Raw genomic sequence first — 6,597 nt, forward strand, 5'->3', positions numbered from 1 at the left:
ACCTAACTCAGATTTCGTTAATGCCATTACAGAAGAGTATATTATGTGCTCCTCTCATTGTATGGTGTGTGTGTTTTAAGGAGAGGAGAACAAAAAATATTTAGTATTTATACATTCAAACACATAAGTTCTGAATTAGATTTGCATTTGAAGAATAGGGATAGAAGCTTATGGCAAAGCCAGCATGTGGAAAAACATAAGAATAAGAAAACATATCATTTATTTTTGAGTGGATGTCTGAGATAGGAGCTATGTTAAGCAGTCCTCCATGGCTCAGAGAGTTGCCTAAATGACTGCACAGGAAGTAAAAAGGGGGGAAGGAATAAAACACCCAAATATGTTTAATGTTTACATTCTTGCTTTGTGTCACCACGATGTCTTCTGCCAAGTAGATATTTGCCAAATTCCTACATCTCAATTCCCTCATTTTTTCCTAGACCATTAGTGTTTAGTATAAAAATGTTATAAAATGATTATAGTGGCTTTCCTTGCTTTATTTTTAAAAACTGGCTATTAAAAACATAACATTAACTAAGAGATTCATCATAATCCCTAGTTAAGGACAGAATTTCCTAATTGGTTCATACATTTCTATTTTACTATTTTGTTTTTAATACTGAATTATTCACTGACAAGCCTGCCATTAAAAGAAAAAAAAAACAGGACCTTGACAAAAGCTAATAGTCAACTATTACAATTTCAGAGACATATGGAATTCAGTTCCTCTTACTCAGTTTCTCTTATTCCAGCTCCCCTTACATCCTAAGTACTTTTCTTTTCTTCTATTACCGAACATTTCTCTCTCTGAATCATTTCCTCCCTGGTATCATTTTTTTTTAAAATTTCTCTCCCTTCCCCCCCCATCCCAGTTGTCTGTTCTCTGTGTCCATTTGCTGTGTGTTTCTTCTGTGTCTGCTTCTATTCTTGTCAGTGGCACCAGGAATCTGTGTCTCTTTTTGTTGCATTATCTTTCTGTGTCAGCTCTCCATGTATGCAGCTGCCACTCTGGCCAGACTGAACTTTCTTTTGTGCTGGGCGGCTCTCCTTACAGGGTGCACTCCTTGTGCATGAGGCTCCCCTATGTGGGGGACACCACTGTGTGGCATGGCACTCCTTGTGCACATCAGCACTGCACATGGGCCAGCTCCACACAGGTCAAGGAGGCCCTGGGTTTGAAGCATGGACCTCCCATGTGGTAGGTGGATGCTCAAACTGTTCAGTCAAGTCTGCTTCCCTCTGGTATCATTTTACCTTATACTTTCCTTGCAATTTCTTGTTCACAAGATTGTAGTTTAGTTGTCTTTTTTTAAAGATTTATTTTATTTATTTCTCTCCCCTTCCCCCCATCTGCTCTCTGTGTCCATTTGCTCTGTGTTCTTTTGTGTCCACTTGCGTTCTCAGTGGCACTGGGAATCTGTGTCTCTTTTGGTTGCATCATCTTGCTGTGTCAGCTCTCCATGTGTGCAGCCCCACTCCTGGACAGGTTGCATTTTTTCATTCATGGCAGCTTTCCTTATGTGGTGTGCCCCTTGCACATGGGGCTTCCCTACATGGAGGACACCCCTGCATTGCATGGTACTCCTTGTGCATGGCAGCACCACACATGGGCTAGCTCACCACATGGGCCAGGAGGCCCTGGGTTTGAACACTGGACCTCCTATATGGTAGGTGGACACTCTATCAGTTGAGCCACATCCACTTCCCTAGTTGTCTTTTGATTTCCTTCTTATAGACCACCAACAATTTCATTGTGCCTGCAATTCTTCCATTGCTTTCCACAGTCCGATTCCACTGGAACCTCAATCTGCTCAACTTTAATGTCCTACACGGGAGGTGAAAGCTCAGTCCCCTGGGGTGACTGGAGTTCTAACCAAGTGCTTCCTGAACCCTCTCCTGTGATGGTGGAGATAACCCTGATTCTTTAGAGGCTGAAATACTGCCTGGCCTTCACATTAGAGAAAACTAATGAATAGAGGAAAAGAAAGAAAAGCAGACTTTGGGACTTCTGCACAGGAGTGTGTCTAATTAGATGGGAAGCCGACTCCACATGCAAACCAACGAAAACACTTCAACTCCTCTTTCACCATCTACTTCCATTCTCTGATAGGGATAATTAACATTTAATCTGTCTGACAAAAAGTGGTAGGTAAACATAGTCTCTGCCCCTTATTTCAATCCCAAAGCAACTCCACATTGAAATAAAGGCCATTCACTGAGTGAAAAAAAATTTCTTATACATAGACCAAATTTTTGTCATCTAATTTCTGGTTTTGGTTTCTAATAACACAAGAGACAAAATGTTGAAAGTCCAAAGTGTGGTGACTACTGCATGCTTTTTTTATGTCATTTTGGCCTAGCTGGAGCTGAAACTATGATCCTGTGTACATTTTATCCCCGGGACAGCTGCAGAAAGTACTGAGTCTCAGATGCTGCAGGCCCTGAGATGGGCAGAGCCTGGTGATACATAACTTCACTGGGCCAAGTGAAAGTATCCATGAGCCTTCAGTTTTGCAGGATCTTGAAGTACAATTTGGGAAATTTGTGCAGGCTATAGCACAGAAGAAATCTGAGCTGGCTGAATTTGTCTGACCAAAAGCCGATGCCCTGGAACCTCCTAATTGTCAACTCAGAGGGCACAGAGACTAGAGTTCTTTATCTTAACCCTATTCACTGGGGTTCTGCCCCACCCCCTTGTTAATCTAACCTTCAGACCATTCAAGGAACATTTATTGGTTTCTGCCCCCTGCCAGACTTCTCACCTGGAGGGCTGCACTCAGTTTCAGGACAAAATGAAAGTGACCCAGCTGTTCCTTCTCACTCCAGTAAATCCCACTCCTTATCAAAGGTCCCTGAGTTCTGCCTTGAGCTCTGACCTGGAACCTTGCTCCCCTTCCAGCTCCAGGCCAACCCATACACCCCTTCCACTCCTGACTCCACAACCTCAAATCAATTCTCACAGGTATCTGGACTTGCCCTTCTCCAAGGCACCTCTTCCAAAGTGGATGGTGAGAGATCCATAGTTCTAGTCTCCTGACCCAGGCAAGCAATGTAGCTGGTCTGGGAAAAGGGCAGATGATTCCATTGGATACTAACTCTGGGCTTTTATAGTGTCCTGGCTAGTCTACATAAATATAGATGTAAGCAAAAGTCCAGAGACTATATATGGATTGACACTCATTTGCCCTGCGAATTGCTTCAGAGACTGATAGGACTAAAGTGTCAATCGTGTCATTCTGGATGGGCCTATTGGGAGTCAGATTGTGATGACTGATTCAGGCAGTGACCTAGGGAGAGGAAGGAGGCCCATAGTGGGATTGGTGTGTGGTCCAGTTAATAGGAGTTTCCAGGCACTATAGACAGTCTCTGCATGTGTCAGCCACTGGGTATTAACATTTTTTGTCTAATTCTTAAAAAAGCATTCAGCTGAAGCTAACATCTGAAATATCATACTGGAAAATACATTGAACAAGAATGTTTTCTCCACATAATTCAACCATGAATTCAGAATTTTGCCTGAAGACATACTAGTGAAAATTAAACAAAAATCTAGGCTTGAGAAGTGATCTGGCTCTTGAATGCAGACTTTTGTAATGAGATGTATGCAAGGTTTTGAGAGCTCCAAATAAACAAGTACTTGGAAATATTTATGAAATAAAAGCTATAACTGGAAATACTTTTATGTTGGTCACTTCAAATTTTTATGTATCTTTAAATGTAATTATTAGGACTAATTTTAAACAGAAAATAACTTTCAATATTAACTGAAATACACACAATTGAAGATGATGTGTCATAATTGTCATATAGTGTTAACCAGTATATAAATAGCCTCAAATGGAATCATAAATAAATAGCTAACTAGGGAGTAATTTCTGGTGGTGCATACATTTTTCTGTTTAAAATGTCCTTATGCATCTCATAACTTAGAATTAAAATTAGTTTAAATCTTAAAAGAAAAATAAATTATCCTGGCATATTGTGGAACCTAAGGATGAAAAATCCCCACAACCCTGAGTAAGGCAATGGATCATTCCCAACATTAAGGTGCTGCAAGATGACACAACAAAAAAGAGGATGCAGCTTCCCAGTGCTGCCTAATAATGCAAGTGGATGTAGAAGAACACACAGCAAATAGACACAGAGAGCAGACAATGGGGGAGAAGGGGAGAGAAATAAATAAAATATATATATATTTAAAAATACATGTTTTCACATTCTATCTCCAGCCAATGCCTGATGATGGGGATGGTAGTGCTGGGTGTGTCTCACCCATCACCCCTTGGCCACTGTGGGCCTAAGCTCCTGGAAGGACTCAAGACTCTGAGCTCCATTTTTCTACTTGTGGCTGCACCAGACCCCCAGCATGGCAGCTCCACAACTTCCACAGCACTGTCTCCACAGGACAGCTACCCACAGCTCACTGACCCATCACAACTGCAAGTGCTTGAGGGATTTGTGCTGCATGGCTGCCTCACCTCTCACCCAGAGGCCATGGTGCCCAGCCCTGGGCTGTGGGTACACTATCTTGCCTAAGCCTTTGCGAACTGCCCAAGGATGACCTGTGAGGGCAAAAGCTGCCAGATTGAGCTCTGCCACCATTACAAGCAGACATGGCATCTGAAATAGAGACATGGCATCTGAAATAGACCTGTTAGCAGAGGGCTCAGAGTTTGAGATGAAGAACAATTACCTTCAGCTGTGTTAAGAGCAAGAATCTGGACCAGATGACATCAGGCCATGCACAGGATGCAATGCTGGCATCATGAAAAGGAGTGGTGGAAACTATAATCACAGCATTTGTTCAGGATGTGGCTGTGGAATTTGCCAGGTTTGCCTGAAAGAGATCTCAGACTGATATTACCTCAGCACTTACAGCTGCACATTCTGGCGCAAGAAACTATGTATCAAGAAAAAAATTCTGGGCACATTGTTTGGTGCTCCGGTGGGGATTTCCTTCATGGCTAGCTTTGCTATTCCTGCCATGGTCACTGGTATTCATGTTTGTGTTTGCAGGAAAAACCTCAGCAGGTGGGAGGAAAGGAAAACCTCCAAGCACAAGAGGACTTTGGCTATGGCAGAGGGAGTGACTTTGTGAGATGTGACATCCCCAGTTATTGCTTCACATGTCCATTTATTGTCTCTAGTTTTGGTCTTGGCATCCCCATTAAACTGGCATATGTTGTTTCCATTTCTCTCTATTGTGGAGAAGGCTGTGGAGTTAGCACAAGCAAGGAAAAAATGGTGAAAATTGAATTTTATGAAGATGGTGGTCCAACCACAGTGACAGATGACTGGTTCATGTACAAAAATCCCAGCATGGGGGAAACAGCCTGACAAGTGAATTGATAACCAACAGAAGCCCTACAGATGAACTCATTGTCCTGCAGGCACTTACAGGGAAATAGCCAGCTTTGTAGCTCTCCCAGGGAACATGCTGAGAGGGGGCATTCTGTCCATTGGTAAGGGAAAATATAGCAGGTTAGAAGTTCAAGCTGATGTCCAAAAGGAAGTTTTCCCAAAGATACTTCACAGCCAGTATTTCTGGAATTAGTGACAATGTAAAAGAACATGCAATGAAAAGATCCAAAATCAGTTCCTACAACCCATAGGGCAGTGTGCAGCAATAGGGAAATCCAATTGGACATTGAAGGCAAACCAGGACACTATCAGCTAGGGAGTGGAAGCAGCAGAGAGGACTCCTACTATGTTTGTGCTCAGATGACAGAGGAAGAGGAAGGTAGTGTCAATGGTGGTGGTGGCAGTGGTGAGAAGGATACCTCTTGCAAACACCAAAACTCTGGGCAGAAACACTGCCTGGCCAGCAAATTCTTGACATCAGCCTGGCTCAGGCTGAGGGCATGCTCAGTGACCTGGAGAGCTCTAATACATAGTCAAGGGATGTGCCAGACATCTCCTCAGATGAGTGTGGCTCCCCTGCTCCAATCCTGCAGCCTGGTCCTCTATCCCCAGAGCCCAGGATGCACCCAACATAAGAACCCATATGTTCTCCCTGCCCCAGCTGAGAGGCAGACTGACATAAAGCCAGATGGTGCAGAAGTGAGGATATGAAGTGGAATGAATGTTCTTTTTTCTGAGAAGCACACTTACTGTAAATATATTATTTGGAATATTTTTTTTCTGGGGATGAGGGGTAGGTGCTATGTATTTTAAAGTCTCTGGTCAGTTTTTCCTCAGGGAACTTCTGAGAAATTTTCTGTTTCTTACCAGATGAAACATGGAAAGTTTTCCCTTAGTCCACTCACTGTTACCCACATTTCAGTTTTGATTTGTTAATCTCCATGATCCATGAGGTGAGGAAGGTATACACATGTATGTGTGTATGTTTTATGTATGCTAACATATTACTGAAGGACATTTTATTAAGGATTTATGTCATGAATCAACTCATCTCATTTTCCTTGGCTTGAATAGTACTACAGGGCCAAATGTTTGCTTAAACAGAATGCTATCTCTTTGAAAGTTTCTACACCTGAGCTTGTCTAAATCTAGGCAAGAAATATTATATTCAAATCAGACTACCATGGAGCCATCTATGAAACAAAGACTCCTTCCAGCTAACAGAGAGTAAAACTATGT

General features: G+C 42.5%; 1 pseudogene; it reads left to right on the forward strand.

Moving 5' to 3' along the window:
• Nucleotides 1-4,462: 4,462 nt before the first annotated feature.
• On the forward strand, nt 4,463-6,069 carry LOC101415498 (E3 ubiquitin-protein ligase RNF19B pseudogene; annotated as a pseudogene).
• The last annotated feature ends 528 nt before the right edge of the window (nt 6,070-6,597 follow it).

The sequence above is a fragment of the Dasypus novemcinctus genome, chromosome 12 (genome assembly GCF_030445035.2).
Source record: "Dasypus novemcinctus isolate mDasNov1 chromosome 12, mDasNov1.1.hap2, whole genome shotgun sequence".
NCBI classification, from domain to species: domain Eukaryota; kingdom Metazoa; phylum Chordata; class Mammalia; order Cingulata; family Dasypodidae; genus Dasypus; species Dasypus novemcinctus.